The 20,071-nt window shown below is 35.9% G+C and overlaps 1 long non-coding RNA gene across 4 annotated transcripts in view; it reads right to left on the bottom strand.

Annotated features, from left to right (window-relative positions):
- Nucleotides 1-4,001, bottom strand: part of LOC143660370 (uncharacterized) — a 270,434-nt gene extending 266,433 nt beyond the window's left edge. For 2 of the 4 annotated variants that reach the window (XR_013163987.1, XR_013163986.1), the window contains exon 1: nucleotides 3,915-4,001. This is a non-coding gene — a long non-coding RNA (uncharacterized LOC143660370). The remainder of the gene's footprint in view (nucleotides 1-3,914) is intronic. The other 2 variants (XR_013163989.1, XR_013163988.1) reach the window with 1 other exon arrangement.
- Between the last annotated feature and the right edge of the window lie 16,070 nt (nucleotides 4,002-20,071).

Below are 20,071 nucleotides of genomic sequence, written 5' to 3'. Positions count from 1 at the left end.
CCAAACAATCTAACAGCTGTCTTTCATGAATATTTTAGTTCATTATGTAGCTAATGATGAAATTGAAAGGATAAAGGGAGTGAATATGTTTAGCCAAATGGCTTTTCAAGGTGATTTTACCAATTTATACTCACAGTGTATAAGAATTACAGTTACTCTATATCCTTACCAACACTTAATACTGTCAGTGTTTTTCATCTGTTTGAATACTGTCAGTACTTTTCATATATCTGATGGATATGTCAAGATTTACTTTTATTTCTTTCTTTAAAACCCTTTTAGAAAAGTTAACTGGCAGTGTTCAAGGAATAAATTATTTAATTTTCCAATACTAAGTAAAATCACATTTTAGAGGATAATTATACCATATCTTTCATGCAAATAGCAAATATAGAGAGATGTTAATATTGAAGTATCTGGCTACACTCCAGGAGAGTTTATCTGACAAATAAATTATCTTGCTAAACTAAACTTCTTGTACTCTCATGTATACACAGTATTAAATAATTTTCCCATTGAATAAAAAATTGGGGAGATTCAAAATAGTCTATGCTTATGTTGTATGAATGTTTCTATTTTGTTGAATGATTTGGATACATACGATATGTTGAGGAATATAAATAAAACCTGCTTATGTTTAAAAGGCAAACGAACATTGTAAACAAAATGTTCTCTAGTTTGAGTTCCAGAACAACACAAAGGTGATGGGTACAAAGGGGTGTAGTCATTTCTATAGCACCAAGATTCAAGCATTTATTGCTTCCCATTAGAAGTAGTATTAGAACTATTATGAGGACCGAGTTTATCAGAATAGGACAATTCTCATACCTTCAGGCAGGCTGCTCTTCAGCTGAAGAGATGGGTTAAACCCAGATCTGAAATAAATATTCATATCCCCTAAAGTTTCCAGCCAGGAAATCAAAGAGGCCCAGACATCTATAGCCAGGGTGAGCAGTGGGATGGGAGAAATGCAGAGCTGCTGGCATCAGATTTCGGTATTAGCTTTCAACTGCTTTTTATTTTTCTAAAGGACTGAATATAGCCAGAAATTTTGGAATCTAATATCAAGCGATGCTGCTAAATTAATAAGGAAGAAACAGTAGCCACAGTAAGAAGGGAAAAATAATGCTAGTACCCTAGGCTGTGAGGATTGTAGCTGAAAACAGCTAAGATGGATAATAGCCTGAAAATACAAATTAAAGCACAAATACTCAGATACATTTACTATGTCTCACCTACTACCTTAAAGGCATGAACTGTGTTTCCCTCATCCATCATAGCAAATGTCTCCACAACCATCTACATCCAGTGGTTCACAAGCCAACATGAATACACAGGGTGTTACACGAAGCTCCCGTCCCCTGCCCAGTCCACCCCTCCACATTCATCTCTCCCACAGAACATGGTGACTGGTATGTTTCCAACCTCCCCCTGCTGTAAATCTTTGGTCTAAGGAAAGGTCCTTCCTTCCCTAATCCTAATCTATTACAAACCCAGAAGAAAGGGGGCAGGACACAGACTCAACAATTTTTAAGGCAGAAAAACTCTCCTCTAGCACATAGTCAAATACAGTGCTCAGTATACAATCAGGCCCTCCAGCAAGTATTGTCAATCATCAACCTCTTAAAGCACACATTTCCTCTGAACCTTATACTGACTCAATGAAGATGTGTTTCCTACTTAGGAGAGACACATGCAGACACTGCAAATGCAGAAGAATGTTTTCCTGGGTTAAGCACCATTGTCATGGTTCGCTCAGTCAAGCAGGATAATTTAAAATACCCCTTGTACAGCTTTTGGCTGTGAAATGACAGCTGTTAGGGCTAGACTGCAGATCTTTCTTCTTCTATGGGAGTCTCTCCTGAAATTCAACTGAGTTCAACATAGATGGTATCAAAGTATCTACTAGAAGTCAGGCCTAATGCTACATGCTTGAATTACACTCCCCTTAGGGGCCTTTTGGAGTTGAAGGAATCCAAGCCTGCATCCAGAGATACTCAAGGACGATGATGGAGTTGTGGCAGAGCACATGGGAAAGGGGGGCAAGTAGCCTGGCCAGGGGAAATCAGAAAGATGTGCTGAGAGAGGGGACTTGGATGCCATCCACCCCTCCAGACGTAATCCCTTAAGGGCTAGCAGTCTCCTACCTTGCTCACCAAACCACAATGGATCGCCAGACAAATAAATACAAATTCCTCAGTCTGATGGCAACTGAACACCCTCTTTAGGCTTTAACACAGCTTTCTTGGTTCTCCATTTGCATAACTAGTTCCCACCCCTCCAGCTCATTCTTCCCTCTATGCTGCCACCTAAAATGTTCCCCTTTCCCCTTGCCACTTACCTAAACTCTGTTTATTTCATGGTCCAGTTCAAGGCTTACTTCCTCCAAGAAGCATCTGTCTATATAAGAATATTTCTTTCACTGCAATTTCCTTCTTTACTGCACTGTCATAAATTGCTCAGATGCTAACCTAAAACAGTCTCCGACATCTACAAGTACCCTGTCCCTCAACAGAGAACAAATTCCAAAGTGCAAGAATGTGGGGCCCTATAGGTAATTCAAAAAACAGTAGGAGGTGAAAAATAGTACTTTCTCTCTCTGATGCTTAAATCCCAGGCCTTTTGTTTGTTGTTTGAGGTAGGGTTCTTTTAAACTTAATTTCTTTAGTAATGTGAGTCTGTGGGCAAACACACATATACAATAAGAATAAACTCTGTTCACTTTAGAGAACTTGAGCTATTTCTATTATATACAGTACTGGAAATGGGTATAGATAAACACATACATCATCTATCACTAATAATTTCAACTTCTGCTTTGTGGGAGTCATCATATTTCAATCTCTTTGCCTTTAATCGTGTTTCTTGGTCTTTATCCATGCCAAAGTAACACTAAATCACTTCCAAAGAAGGACTTAGCTTCTTCTGCCATCGCAGGGCTAGTAATCAGGGCCAGTCTGGAATGAAGTACTAATTAATAGGACTTTAGGAGTCGGGTACACTACAGACGTCTTAATGCAAAGACAAGCACCTCTAATGGTTCGACAACTTGACATTGGTTCAAAATTGCATTTACTATTACTACTTCTTACAAATTATAGTTGGTTTCAGGTTTCCAATGATAATAGCCTGTTTCCTTTAGCTTTTTGGCACTTCTAGTACAATACAAAGATATAGTCGATTCATTATGGGTACAGTCACAGAAAATAATTCAAGAAATGGAGGCAATGACTCTCTCCTCAGAGAAACAGGGAGATCACAACAGGGTCTACACAGCCATTATGCTTAGGAGAGCAGGTGCAAGGAGGAGCTAAGCTGGAATACTTTAAAAAATATGCTGTGTTGCTTAAAAAAAAGGAAGCTTAGTCCAACAAGAGTACAGACACAGAGTTCCTATCTTTCTAACCTCCAAAGTTTAGCCCAAGTTGCATAAGAATACCTTGTTCTTCAAAATTGAAAAGAGAATATCTATCCATGCCATGCCTTGCCTTCCTGGTTCTCCTTGTACAGAAAGCAATTCCTAAATGGAAAATGCCCTGAAGTAGATTTTTTTTTTTTACGTAGATTACCCTCACTTTCTTATAGATTAAATAGCATCACTTGTCAATATCAAACTAACAACCTGAATTGAGAAGCAGTTCTCATATGCCTGTTGGATTTGAGTTGTTAGCTCACAGCTAATTACCTAACAATTTTTCAGTAAAAGCAGAGCCAAGCAGCAATAGATCCCAAGAACTCATCCTTCAAAGAAAGCCAGCACCTCCATCTTGGGAGTACATTGTGCTTTCCCAGCAACTCTACCTAGAGGAAAGTGTTGGATACCAGCTCACTGTCAAACTCCAGAGCAGTAATTTGGAGAGTATGTAGCCAAAAATAAATCTTTTGTCTGCCTATATTTTTAAAAATCCAGTTACCTGCTTTCCTCTTGAATTCTTCTAAAGGCAAATCATATACTGCAAAAGAGGGCTGTGATGTCCAGTGAAAACCTGCATAACACAGTGTGTTCACATTTACTAAGTTATCTTCAAACAGACACTAATCCACATACAAATATTTTTCCAAGGAATGTCTATCAACTTCCTTGTCCTTTCAACTGAAGTGAATGGCATTCCACAGAAATTTGGAAACTGGAAAAAAAATAATCAGAGTGAATATTTCCCATGCAGCAATGGTAGCCAGGATAAAGCTTTAGCAAATGGCAGATGTGATGTTTTGGCAAGCCTTTCAGATTGTCTTCCTACGTATCATCTACTTCAGGGAGTCAGCCACATGCATTTATTGACAAAGGTGTCTTGAAATTCTTGCTTATACTGACACCTAACCACTGGAGACATTTTCTTCCCTAGCATTTCCATTTATTTTGAAAGCCTCTTATTCCACATATTAATTCTCTTTCAGCTTGAAATGCCTACAATGGTTTCCTTTTTCCTGACCAATCCAATAAGGAATAAAAATTATTCTCAAATTGGTCACTTCCATGTTTAAAAGGTGAAATAGAACTTCCCTTTTCCAGTCTGACATATAAAGAGCTTGGAAATTATCACTTCTGTCCTTACAACAATTAAAAAAACTGAAAATCAACAACTCATCTTAGGGCCATCAGAGAACTGTGAATTGTGAATTGAGATCACAGGACAAATCACCACCCCCAAAACAGGAGATTCAGACAGATAGAGAGAATCACAGTTTACTGGGAACAGAAACTGCTGGAGCTAGGTTGGGTAGGGATACTTAAAGCGTAATTGACTAACTTCTAGAGAGTGAGTCTGAACGACCTTGAGAGAGAAAAACTTGAGATCCAGCCATAAGGGATATTCACATTTTTGTGAGTTTTGTGGGTTCCCTGCTAGGTTCCTACTGTGAAGAGCAGAGAAAAATCCCCTTGGGCTTGGGCAGGGGAGGAGAAAATTAAACATTCTGAAATATGCTGAGTGCTCCATTCTCTTTAGCAGAGGCCTGCCTTAAGGGAAACTATTTGAGCCTAACATATGTGAGGAAAGGGAAACATCCAACTCCAATTCCTTTTAGACTTCAACGTGGGTGAAAAGAAATACCCAACACTAGCCATGCCTAGCCTTCCCATCTCACCTAAGGAGTGAAAATAAACATTGACAGGCACTTGTGAAGTCACAGCCCAGTGGCATCAACTCATTAAAACCTGAGACCTGGGTGGGCCATGGTGGCTCAGCAGGTAAGAATGCTTGCCTGCCAAGCCCGAGGACCCAGGTTCGATTCCCGGTGCCTGCCCATGTAAAAAATAAAAATAATAAAAATTAAAAACCTGAGACCTAATCATAGGATTATAGAGTATCTTCTCTCCCCCAACATCTTATCATCCCATACAGAGGGATCCTGTGTAAAGAACAGGAGGCTATGGCTGAAAAGAACTGCAAGACTCAGACACTACTTAAGAAAGAGTCTTATGGGGAACCCAGAGACAACAGGACAGAGAAAACCAAGAATACCATAGGAAATTTGATACCTGTAATTATATTGAGTGGTAAACACAGCCTAACTCCTAGCTAGATAAACATAAAACCTCACACAAAAGGCCTAGTTATCTCAATTTCTATTACCTGATAAACAATGTCCAGCCTTCAGCAAAGAAGTTATAAGACATGTTAAACGACAAAAAAAAACCCAACCAGATTCAAATATAGCAGAGATTTTAGAATTATTAGACCAAGAATTTAAAATAAATATGGTCAATATGCTAATGTATCCAATGGATAAAGAAGTAGAAAACATGCAGGAACAGATGTAATGTAAGCAGAGATGTGGAAATGCTAAAAAAAATCAAAAGGAAATGCTAGAAATTAAAAAAACTAACTGAAGAATATCTTTGGTCAGCTCATCATATAATGGACATCACCAAGGAAAGAATCAATGTGTTTAGAGATATATCAGCGAAAATTCCCCAACTGAAGATCAAAAAGTAAAAACGTAAAAAAAAAAAAAGGAAAAGAATAGCTAAGAACTGCAGACCTATAAACTATACATGTAGTGGGAATATCAGAAGGAAGAAAGGAAATATTTGAAGTAAAAATGCCTAAGATTTTTCCAAATTATTATCAGACACTAAACCACAGGTCTAGAAAGTTCAGAGAACATCAAGAAGTACAAGTATTAAATATTATACACGTAGCCCTGGCATAATCAAACTGAAGAAAATCAAAGACAAACAAGAAATACTGAAAGGAGCCAGCAGGAAGAAAATACCATATCTATGAACAGAGAACATCTAACGTCTCCTTTGCAAGCAAGAAGATAATGGAGAGAAATATTTAAAGTATTAGAAGAAAACCCCACAAACCTAGAATTCTGTATCTAGCAAAATTATCCTTCAAAGCGGAAGGAGAAATAAAGGATATATGTCATCAGAACTATCTTGCAAGAAATATCAAAAGAAGTTTTTCAGATACAAGGAAATTAAGATAGTTGAGAACCCTATATCTACATAAAGAAAGGAAGAGTATTCAAAAAGGAATAAGTGAAGGTAAAATGAAGTCTTTTATTTCCTGCATTATTAACCCACCTAGCAGATAACAATTTATTCAAAAAAATAATGGCTGCATTATATTGAATCATTATAGTTTATGGATAAGGGAAACATATGACAGAAATGCTATAAGGGATAGGAGGAAGATGTTGGGAATACTCTGTTATAAGATAACTATACTAAATGTTAAGTTATTCAAAAGTAGACTTAGGTTATTTGTAAATGTCTATTGTAAACTCTAGCATAAGCACAAAAATATTTAAAGAAGTATAATTGATATGCTAATAGAGGAGAAAAATGGAATGATAGAAAGCGTTCAATTAAAACTAGAGAGAAAAAAAGTGGAGAAAGGAAGGAAGGATGGAGGAGGGAGGGAGGGACAGAAGAAGGAAGGAAAGAGAAAGGAAGGGAGACGGAGAAAGAGAGAAAGAGAAAAATGAAGAGAAAACAGTTACGAATATGGTAATTATTAATCCACCTATTTCAATAATCACTTTAAATGTGAATGGTCTAAATAAACTAAAAGACAGAGACTAAGAGAATGAATCAAAAAACAAGACACAACTATATGTTGTCTATAAGAAACTCACTTTAAATATAAAGTTAGAAATAGAATAAAAAGTAAAGGGATAGAGAAAGATATAGCATATTAACACTAATCAAAAAAAAAGCTGAAGTAGTTATGTTACTTTCAGATAAAGCAGATTTCAGAAGAAGAAAATTTGGGGGGATAAAAAGGAGTGTCACATACTGATAAAGGGCTCAATTCTCCTAGACACCATAATAATCCTGAATGTTTATGAACTTAAAAATAGAGCATAAAAATACATGGGGCAAAAACTTATAGAACTGCAAAAAGAAACAAAGAAATCCACTATTATAGTTTGAGACTTCAACACCCTTCTCTTAGTACTTGACAGAACATGCAAAGATATAGATGAACTATGCAGCACCATCCATCAACTGGAACTAATTGATATTTATAGACTGCTTCATCTGATAGCAACAGAATACACATTCTTCTCAATTTCACATGGAAATTCGCCAAAACAGACCACATGCCTGGCCATAAAATATACCTTAACCAATTTTGAAGGATGGGAACTATATTAAATATGGTCTCTGACAACAATTGAATTAAATTAAAAATCCCAAAAGAAAGACAACTAGGAAATCTCAACATATTTGGAGATTACATAATACACTTCTAAATAATATATGGGTCAAAAAGAAGTCTCAAGAGATTTTGAAAAATATTTTGAACTAAATGAAAATGCAAATACAACATCAAAATATATAAGATGCAGCAAAATGAGTGCCTAGATGTAAATTTATAGAAGTAAAGTCATATATTAGAAAATAGAAAAGATCTACAGTCAATCATCTAAACTTCCACCTTAGGAAGTTCAAAAAAGAATTAAATTCAAAATAAGCAGAAGAAAAGAAATAATACAAATTAATGCAGTAATCAATAAAATTGAAAATATGAACTTAATAGAGAAATTCAATAAAACCAAAATTTGGTTCTTTGAAAAGGTCAATAAAATTGATAAACTTCTATCCAGACTAGCCAAGAAAAAAGAAAGGAGACACAAATTACTAATATAAATGAAAGTAGGCTATCACAACTGATCTGAAAGACATTAAACAGATAATAAAGGAATATTATTAACAATTTTATGCACATTCATTTGATAATTTAGATGAAAAAGACCAATTCTTTGAAAAGATACAATCAGCCAAAACTTGCCTAAAGAGGAATAGATCATCTAAATTGGCTGTTAACTATGAAAGACAATGAATAAGCAATTAATAACCTTCCAAATCATAAAAGACCAGGCCCAGATGGCTTTACTGGTGAATTCTACCATACATTTAAGAAAGAAATGATACCAAATTGTTACAATCACTTCTAAAACTCGAAGCAGAGAGAACACTTCCTCACTCAGTCTATAAGCTATCGTTGACCTAAAAACAAACTGAAACAGACATCTCTAGGAAGACATTTACAGAACAGTATCTGTCATGAACATAGTTGCAAAAATCCTCCACAAAATATTAGCAAACTGAATTCAACAATGTTTAAAAAAATTATATACCACAACCTAGATTTATTTCAGGTCTGCAAGGCTGGTTCAATATTCAAGGATCAATTAACGGAACTCCTCATATCAACAGACAAAAGAAGAAAATTATATGATCACATCAATAGATACAGAAGAAGCATTTGACAATATCCAACACTCATTCATGATAAATTAAAAAAAACCTCTCAGTACACTAAAAGAATTTCCTCAACTTGATAAAGGACAGCTACAATAAACCTACAGCTGACAAAATGATGAGAAACTACATATTTTCCCCCTAAGATCAGAAACAAGACAAGGATGTCTCCTCTTCACCATTCCTATTCAACATTATATTAGAAGTCCAAGATGATGTAATAAGACAATGAAAAGAAATAAAAAATATATAGATTTGTAAAGAAGAAATAAATCAGTCTTTGTTTGCATATGATATGACTGTGCTTTTAGAAAATCCAAAAAAATAGAAGAAAAATGTCCTTACTAATAAGTGATTATAGCAAGGTCACGGGATATAAGGTTCAAAAGTCAATTGTTTTCCTATACACCAGTAATGAACAACTGGAATTCTAAATTAAAAACATAAAGCCATTTATATTAATAACAAAAAACGAAATGCTTAAGTATAAACCTAACAACTTCTATACAAGGAAAACTACAGAGCTCTGATGAAATGAAGATCTAAATAATTGAAGAGAAATTCAATGTCCATGGATAGAAAGATTTAATATTAAGATGTCATTCCTCCCAAATCAATGAATCACAATCAAAATCCCAGGAAGTTATTTTGCAGATTTCAACAAGCCAATTCTAAAGTTTATACTGAAAGGCAAAAGACTCTGAACAGCCAACATCATGTTGAAGAAGAAAGTTAGAGGAATGACCCAATCCAACTTCAAGATATACTATAAAGCTACAATGATCAAGGCATTTTGGTATTAATGAAAGAATAGACAAATAGATCATGGGAAAAAATAAAGTCCACAAATAGACCCAAACAAATATAGTCAACTGATCTTTTGGCAAAAGTGTTAAGGCAGTTCAAAGTATTATGGATAGTTTTTTTTTTTTTTTCAGTAAGTGGTGCTGGAACAACTGGACACACGCAAAAGAAAAAATTAATCTAGGCAAGATTTGACCCTTTTGGCAAAAAATAATTCAAAATAGATCACAGACTTAAATGTAAAATGCAATACCAAAAACTTTCAGAGAATAAGAGAGAAATAAATTTAGATGACCTTAGATTTAGGCAGTGACTTTTTCAGGTACACCACCAAAAGCACAATCATGAAAGAAAGAATTGATAAGTTGGATTTGATTAAAAATTTTAAATTCTGCTCTGTGAAAGACACTATTAAGAAAATGAAAAGACAAGCCACAGATTGGGGGAAATAATTTGCCACACACATTTCTGATAAAGGACGTGTGTTCAAAATAAAAAAGAACTCTTAAATCTCAATAAGAAAAAACAACCCAATTTAAAAATGGGAAAAATATATGAAAAGAAACTCACCAAAGAAGATAGACAAATGGCAATGAGCATATGAAAAGATGCTCAATATCACAGGTCATTAGGGAATTGCAAATTTAAAGAATGAGATTCCACCATACATCTATTAGAATGGCTAAAATCCAAAGCACTAACACCAAATGCAGGTGACAGTGTGGAACAGGAATTCCCATTCAATGCCAATGGGAATGCAAAACGGTACAGTCACTGTGGAAGACATGTTCGTTATTTCTCACAAAGCTAAACATAAGCTAACTGTATGATCTAGCAATCACACTCCTAGATATTAACCGAAATCAGTTAAAAATTTATGTCCACCCAAAACCCACACACAAATATTTACAACTGCTTTATTCATAACTGTCAAATATTGGAAGCCACCAAGATGTTCTTCAATAGGAAGACAGATAAACTGTGATATGTCCATACAGTGGAGTGTTATTCAACAATAAAAAGAAATGAACCGTAAAAAGACAGAGGAAACTTAAATGCATATTTCTAAGTAAAGGAATCCAATCTGAAAAGACTATATGCTGTATGATTATATTATACTGCATTCCAAAAAAGGTAAAAATATAGAGATAGTAAAAATATACATATCAGTGGTTATTAGGGGTCTGGCAGGGCAGTGATGAATAGATGGAGCACCAAGCATTTTTAGGGCAGTGAAACTATTTTGTATGATACGTATCAGTAGATACATGATATTATATATTTTTCAAAACCCATATAACTACAACACAGAGAGTCGCTCCTACTGTGAACTATGGTCTTCAATCAATAATAATGCACTGAAATTGATTCATCAATTATAACAAATGTAGCACATTTTTGCAAGATTATAGTAACGGGAATTATGCAAAGGGAGAGGGAGTATATGAGAATTCTCTGTACTTTTCTGTGATATTTCTGTAAACCTAACACTGTTCTAAAAATCAAGTCTGTGAGAAGTAAATACCATCACCATCATCTTTGTCATGAGCACCATTCTGTTCATTATTAACATCATCATCACCATCATCACTTTATCTGCCATTTCTTTTTTTTTTTTTCACACGGGCAGGCACCGGGAATCAAACCCGGGTCCTCTGGCGTGCAGGCAAGCATTATTGCCGCTGAGCCACTATGGCCCGCCCTACCATTTCTTGAGCATCTATTAGGTATGCCTTTTTCATTGATTCTCAAATAAATTCTCAGGTTGTACATGTGTTATTAACTCTCCTTTCCAGATGGGGAAAAAAAAAAGACTTATCTAGGTTAATACACTTTGTCGAGATCATACAGGAGTAAACCTGACTACTTTGAAAATTTAAAACCAGATAAAAAAGTGAAAAAGTAAAATGTTAAATTTTATTCAATCCTAACAATTAGGATTATAGTTCAAAATAACCATTTCCATTATATGACACAATAATTGGACATTTCCAACCACATTTCATCTTCTGACACAATCTCAGATCATAGAATCATGATTGGCTGATTCTCTAGCACACATTTAATCACCAAGCATAGTGTTTCACATCGGTTACATCACTGAATGATCACAGTGAGGCTGCAAATCATTAATAGAATCTCCAGTTTATAGTGGAGGACACTAAAGCTTAGAATTGAGGACACTAAGGCTTGTGTGATTAGTTCTACACCCAACAACCAGAAACTTAGAAGAATTGGAAATCACACCAAATACTCTCTTATGCTAGAATCCGTTCTGCAACAATAACCGTCTTTTCACCATAGTTAGTAATATTGGAGAGTGGTCATCATGAACAGTTTTGATAATCAATATAATGTAATTCACACTATTTTTTGTTTCATGACAGCAGCAACATCCTGAAACACCTGCCTTCTGGTCAGACATTGAAGGAATTTGCCCAACCATCTCATGGCAATGGACTATGGTTTCTGAGATGAGAGCCTATGATCACATGGTTCCCAGAGGAAGAAGCTCTCAGGAGCCTCAAAAGTGATAACAAAGAGATTGGCTAAGGAGCTGGAGTAAAACAACAAAAAACTTATTCCCTAGATCTCACATCTGGAGATATGCTAGCTGTATCCTGCTGGATCTTCTATAAAACACAGCATATTGACATATTTCTCCCAAGAACTATTATCTCCATCAACTTCCTTAATCCAATTCTATGAATTTGGAGACTTTACAGAGAAAGCTTGCTCTTTGCTGTGAACAATGCTGAGCTTTCTCTCTCTTGGCAGGCAGCCTACTCAAAATATGCCCACTGGACTTCAGAGTGAGAGACTTGGCTTCACCTGGGAACAGGGAATCGTACCACCAGCAATTTTTTTCTGCCAATCCTTCCACATGACAAAGCACATATGGATGCAAATAAGATAATCCTTCTCTGGAAGAGTAAACTGCACCTGGCAGTAAACTTATAGAAGCCAGACAGAGAAGATATGATTGCGAGATACCTCGGGGACTGCTTCAAAGCAGGCTGGGAAAATCCCCACCTGGGATGCCAAGATAAAGCCTAATCAGCCACTGGGATAATTAGCCTCTGAAAGGCATACATGCTGATAATAGAATCGAGTCATAAGGTTAGTAAACCATCAAAAGGTTGGGAACATTTGACTATTGATTAGAGAAATCCTGAGAATAGAAAAGTCATCAAACTTCAAATGAAGCTCTAGGGAAGAAACCATGTATCCTGCTACATAGTTTAAATTTTATTCAATCCTAATAATTAGCGTTATAGTTTAAAATTAACATTTTTATTATATGACATAACAATTGGACACTTGCAACCACATTTCATCTTCTGACACAATCTCATATCATGGAAAAAGAACATATTCAAGAACAGGCCTTCCCCTCATATAATACAATACAGAAAATTTTAACAGAGAGTAAAACACAATGTTAGTATAATTAGGAAAGGGAAGATATTCTTAAAAGTGAAAATATCTGTTCTAACTCATTTTCCAAAACATACCCCTTTCATTTCTCTCTCTCTACTCTGAATTTTCTTTTCACTAGATATAGTTTTAAAACATGCCTGCAATGGGCAGGCCACGTGGCTCAGTGGCAGAGTTCTCGCCTGCCACGCAACAGAGACCCAGGTTTGATTCCCAGTGCCTGCCCATATTAAAAAAAAATGCCTGCAAATTTGTAGAACCATTTCCATGTATACTCCATCCTCTTAAGTATTAGTGGCATGCTTGGAACCAAGAGAATGTATGGGAAATAATGCTCTGATTTCTGAGGCTAGGTGAGGAAAAGGATGAAGCTTTCATTGATTCCCTTGTGATGCTTACTTTAAGGGTAATCCAGCCCCCATTTAATAGACATGACTACACTGAGATAACCATTCTAGAGAAGTGAATGAAGAACAGCAACCCATAAACACAACCAAATTCATAGCCTACCACCAGCTATGACTCCCAGCCACGTGAGTGGCCTCTCTTGGGCATCCTGCCAAGGCCAACCTTTAGACAACCACAGCCACAGTCAACATCTGATTGTTGCCTACTAAAGCCATTTCCAACTTCCTGAACCACAAAAGTGTGAACAAATCAAACGATGGTTCTTTTACCCCCGCTAGGGTTTTGGAGTAATTTGTAATGTTGCAGGAGCAACTAGAATAGTGTATGAAAAACATCTATGACAATGGTCCAAATGCTAAGTTTCCAAGTCTAGTAACAGTAGTTTATACTTTGTGGTGCTTTTCAAAGGTCAAAGTACAAAATTGACAAAGTACAATCATAAAGATTGTCGCATTTACTTTTTTATGAATATCATGTGAGACGCTGAGCTGCCCTCTTAAATATGGTGAAGAATTTTAAATGGCTAACATTTTTATATATAAAAAAACACTAAATTGGGCCGTGCAACAGTGGCTCAGTGGCAGAGTTCTTGCCTGCCACTCTGGAGACCCGGGTTCATTTCCCAGTGCCTGCCCATGTAAAAAAACAAAAAACAAAAAAACAAAAAGCACACAATAAAAACACTAAAGTATAATGGAAAAACTGACAGACCGTCTCTTCCTACATTGAGGTTCTTATAATATTTTTTTTAATCATAATAAAGCAATTCCTAGAGAGCCTAGATGGCAGAAAATTCATGCTTTTCTTCAAATTGTAAATAACACAGTGATTTCTCTATATTACAAGAAACAGACCATGCTGGAGGAATGCAAATAAAGCTAAATTTTAACCAGGCATGGAGAGACATCCATTTCATAACAATGGTCTGAATTTCACAATTTTTAAAAAAGAGAGCATTGAGAATTCATCGATTGGAGCCCTTAAAATTAACAATTTGCTTAATCCTAAAAGAGTTTGCCAAGTATACCATGCCACCTAGGTATTTTGAATTTTCCTGTATTAACTTTTCATAATGGATAAATCAACAAAAGCACATATGCTTTTGCCTATTAAGGGCACTGATGTGATGCAAAGAAATATAAAATGTGCTTTCAGCCTTCCAAAAGCTTTCAGCCCAGGCTACTCAAAGACAAAATTTCATGATATAGAATAAAACACATTGGATTAGGAATATATTTTCCTCTACATCTGGAAAAAAGAGTGCTATAAAGATTAAGAATATAAATGCTTTATAAGTTAAAAGACATTGAAAAATGTAATATAAAATAGATGTGTAAATTAAAATAGAAAGGTTTTATCCAATATGGTTAGATTCTATAGAGCTTCTGCACTATTTTATAAAGTGTTAAGCTGTACCTTATTTGCTGATTCCAAAAAAGATAGCCCATTGCTGACTATTAACATCTTCTGAATATTTGTATCACATGGGAAGAAAAACAAATGGCTTGTTTTCTATGAGTTGTAATCAAGATAGACATTGAAGTGATTCCAGGAATTCATGAAGCATGGGTCACCAAACTTCAAAGTCAAGTCAAGCTTCATTAGTATGAGTGAGGCTTCATCAAAGTGAAAAAGACAAAAAGAATGCTAAGAATGGGTTTCTTTACCACCAAGCATTTAATTTAATGTCATCAGGGGGAAAAATGTAAAGAAATATGAGGATCTGTTAAGACATTAGGAAAGAGAGTATGGATTCTTTGCAGAAGAAAAGGAAATGTCTTCATATAGATTATGGTGGCAAAGGCATGGTTATTTATTTAGGTTGGATTGTATGATGTGTGAATAAAACTCTTTAAAAAGGAACTGAGAGAAACAAAGTGCTAGAGAAAATGTGGAGAAAGTGATGCAACTATTCACTGCAGGTAGGGACATTGAGATGCAGCCCTTTGGAGGGCAGTGCAATGGTTCCACAGGTGGCCAGGGGTGGGGTTGCCATATGATTCTGCCACCCTGTTGCTAAATATATACCTGTAGGAACTAAGAGTGGGGACACAAATGGACATTTCCACACTGGTGTTTATGGCAAAAAAGTGCTTACTATTCCCAATGGATGGAGGCAGCTAAGGTACAACGACTGACGAAAGGAAGGGGGAACTGTGCTGTAGATATACGATGGACTACTGAGCAACCACAAGTAGAAATGAAGTTGTGAGGCATGCAACTAGGTGAATTAATCTTAAGGACAGTATGCGAGTGAAATGGCAGAAACAAAGAGACACATATTATCATGCTTCACTCATACGGGCTAACTATAATATAAAAACTCGGTGAACTGAAGTCGAGAACATGGGTTCTCAGGTTGGGGCCTATTGTAAAGGGTCTTGCATTGTAAACTCCTACAGCAGTCACACATATTCAGAATTTGTAACTGTTATTCCTCAATTCTGAGATCTTTTGAGCTGTTTGTTTGTATATAACCTGGTCGTTCCCAGAAATTTCAGGTGTTTACGTGATACCTCACACTCAGAGTTAGCACTCTGAAGCTATGAAAGTCAGCATTAGCCCATACAAGAACTATTTAAAAAGTTGAAAAAGTGATCAGACTTCAACTAGAGATATAAATGAAGCTGATCTGGATAGGACTAAGGTAGATCAGAATGCAGGGTAAAGGATGATATGGTTCATGTTTTAAAACTTCAACTTCTGTGTGAGACCAAAGGGAGAGTTGTTTATTTGGTGCAAAATTTATATTTTGGATAGCACATTACCTAATTTAACTTGTATGGTCAGTTTAGTTGAACACCAATAAGTACATGGAATCTTGAATAGGGCATGAGATCTTACTAGTTTATACAGGTGAGTGTGATACACCAATACATCCCAGAGTAATTTGGGCAGAGAATAAAAAAATATTTGCAAGGTTCCCTTGGAGGGGTGGAGAGAAAGGAAGAAATATTCAGTTCCTGATATTCTTGCAAGCAGTGGGGACAACCAATTCAATAGGCTGAGCCCTTGATCTTGGGGTTCATCCCTATGAAACTTATTCCTGTAAGGGAGAAGCTAAGCCTACTTATAAGTAATTATGCCTAAGAGTCATGCCCAGAGGACCTCTTTTGTTGCTCGGCTGTGGCCTCTCTCTTTCTCTCTAAACCAATTCAGCATGTGAACTTACTGCCCTCCCCCCTACATGGGACATGACTCCCAGGGGTGTAAATCTCCCAGGCAAAATGGGACAGGACCCTGAGGATGATCCAGGACCTGGCATCATGAGATTGAGAAAGCCTTCTTGATCAAAAGGGGGAAGAGAGAAATGAGACAAAATAAAGTCTCAGTGGCTGAGAGATTTCAAATAGAGTCAAGAGGTTATCCTGGAAGTTATTCTTATGCATTATACAGATATCCCTTTTTTAATTTAAGGTGTATTGGAGTAGCTGGAGGGAATTACCTAAAACTTAAGCTGTGTTCCAGTAGCCTTGATTTTTGAAGACGGTTGTACAACGATATAACGTTTACAAATGTGACCATGTGATTGTGAAAAACCTTGTATCTGATGCTTCTTTTAGTCAGGGTATGGACAGAAGAATAAAAAAAAAATTAAGGATAAAATAAGTAAATAATAGGGGGGGATAAAGGGTTAAAAACTGGATAGATTAAAATATTAGTGCTCAATGGGTGGGAGGGGTAAGGTTATGGGATGTATGAGTTTTTTTGTTTTTGTTTCTTTTTCTGGAGTGATGCAAGTGTTCTAAAAGTGATCATGGTGATGAATGCACAACTATGTGATACTGAGTCACTGATTGCATAACCATGTTTGGACTACATGCATGTGATGATTTCTCAATAAAAATATTTTTAAAGTGATAAGGCACAGTGACAAATAAATAATAGCTAAGTGTTTTAAGAATTTAGGAATGCACAAGAGAAGATGCCTGCACACTGGGACACTGACTTGTAAATCAAGAGCCCCAAGATCACGGTCCTATCTACCATCATTACTACTTAAATATTTTGGCCCACCCTTGGGTCTCAGCTTCCTGAAGTAAAACTAATCATGTTCACAACATTCTTACTGAGCACTGTTCAGTGTGATGAAGAAATAGAAATGGCTAACACAGAGAAGATGGGAAAACCCAATAAAAAAAATACATGAATAAGGAAATATCAGATACTAAAAATGCTATGAAGAATAATATTTATGACAATGTCATAAAACAGTACTAAGTCAATGGTAAAAAAAAAAAAACAAAACTAGCCCTGCTCTTCAGGGTTTCTCAACCTCAGCACTATTGACATTTTGGGTTAGATAATTCTTTGGGGGGTGGAGGGGCATAGTGTATTTTTAGCAGCATCCCTGGCTTCTTCCCACTAGATGACAGTGGCAAACCCCTTCCTATTTAGAACAACCAAACTTGTCTCCAGACATTGCCAAATGTCCACTAGGAGAAAGAGAAAAATTGCCTCCAGCTGAGAACCATGGTGCTGGAGTTGCCCCATGATCCCTTTCACTCCTCTGTTGTCATAATGATACCAGAGAATGAGGCCGCTGTATACACTGAACCTGTCCCACCCTCCCTTCTCAACTAACCTCTGTAGTGATAGATGCTTGCACCATTTAGTCCCAGCTGTAAAACTTGCTGAGAGGTTTGCCTCAACAACATTCCCAACCTGAATTGGGAATTTGAAAATATCATCAGAACCCATAACATAAGTGACGAAGTGTCCTGAACTACTGCCATAGTTAAAAAATTCAAATAATGTTTTCTAAGCAATTATCTGAAGGCAGATAGGGACATTTTAGCGTTTCCTTAAATGAAAGCACACATTTTCTCAGTCATAATAGATAATCCATCACCATGGCAAGAAATCATAATTGTAATGAATTTCAAAAGAGAACAACAGGAGGAAAACATAAAAGAATGGTAGGCTTTCAGAGAGAATGTGTTCAGTGCCTACGAAGGAAGCCAACCATGCAAGCCATGACAGTCCCCATAATGATAGCCCCGTCTCATCTGGGAAGCATGGGACACTAAGAAAGCTGCTGTAAATAATTCCTCAAGTGGTTCTAGGCAGTAGGGATTAAGCAAGCCCTTCCCTCATGCATCCAAATCATTTTCAAAGTAAGCTGAAACCATGGCAAAGAAAGCTTTGCATTTGATTCTGGCTACAGAGAAATTGCATGTATGATCTTTTTAAATACCTCATGAAATTAAATCTCACACCTCCTATATTTCTTTATTTGTTGTAAAATTTTAGGGCATATTCCATACGGGATTTTTGAGCAAGAAACCCTTAATAGCAGTATCTAATTTAGTGAGTATAAGAAGAACTAATTGAGCTACTAGATACTTATAGCAAATACAAATTGGCTATCATAAGTTACCTTTTCTATCACAAGTTACTCTTACAGATTCATTAGACTTGTTTAATAGAGAATTGACATGACTCTTGACATTTTATCTATCAAAGTTATCTATTTTGCTATCTACTATATTATTAGTTAACTATAATTAGCATTATTATTATATTATCTATTATTAGTATTATTAGTTATCTACTATATTATTAGACCTTTAAAGAAACATCATACAGGAATCCAGAATCACAAAGCAGAAGGTGAGATCAAATCTTTTCCTTTGCCCGACAGAAGAAATTATCAAAGATTTCTTTTAAAGAAGGACAGGATGAAAGGACATAGCGGTCAGAGGCCCTGAAATCCCTAAAGTACCATCTAGCATTCATAAGCTATATGATTCTGTTACTTGACTTAACTTTTCTGAGAGTCAAGTTTCTCATACGATGATTGTGTGTGATAATTTCTATACTGTATACTATTCATGAACGTAAAAGAAATGACATATGGGGAACTGCTTTGGAAAATGTAAAGTGCTATCAAGTGTTGTTATTACGATCATCATTAGTAAAGTAAGATAAAATGTGATAGCACGTGGCTTACATAAAACTTTCAAACAGGCATATGTGTATTTATCCACTTGCTGATCTGTTCTTATCCCATTTCATACTCTCTCTGAAAGACTGTAAACTCTTGACAGAGAGGGACTAATCTAAAACTGAGAACACATAACACATAAATGCATATTTCAATGTGTGAATTAAGATGGAGATATTACTGTCATCAGTATCAGAACCAATTTCAATACACATAAAAGAGCTTAATTTATCAGAAGCTGGAGCACCTGGAAATACTTCCACAGGTGATCAATATGGTGTATGGCTGTTCATCCATTTTCCCTGAAAATATTGTTAATGATCCAAAACAGACAACAAAATGAATGCATTTAATGCAACTTTACAAAATAATGACTTTTGGAGAGACATTATGAAAACTGGGTAAATGTACAAATCTCAAGAAATAGCAATATTAGACTTTTGTCAAAATTAAGTAAGCTTTAAACTAAAATAGTTATTATAGCTCTAAAATGTTTATGCTGAAAAATGCAGAAAGAATAGAGCTGTCACAGAAGCAATATAAAAGGAGAACAATACTGAGGTCTTAGGGGAAGAAACTAAAGAATATAAACTCCTTCCTTACAATCTTTCAATAATTTCTACTTAGCACACCAAAAATTTTGGACAAGTCTGGGCCCAATAAAATGGCTCATCTTCGTCTCCTTCAATTTACTCTCACATTCATTATGCTCAGACTATTCTCATAAATGAGGAACTGCCCCCAACATGCAA

This window comes from Tamandua tetradactyla, chromosome 16 (assembly GCF_023851605.1).
Source record: "Tamandua tetradactyla isolate mTamTet1 chromosome 16, mTamTet1.pri, whole genome shotgun sequence".
In the NCBI taxonomy this organism is placed as follows: Eukaryota; Metazoa; Chordata; class Mammalia; order Pilosa; family Myrmecophagidae; genus Tamandua; species Tamandua tetradactyla.
Note: the sequence above shows the minus strand (reverse complement) of the source record. Positions and strands in the feature narration are given on the sequence as shown.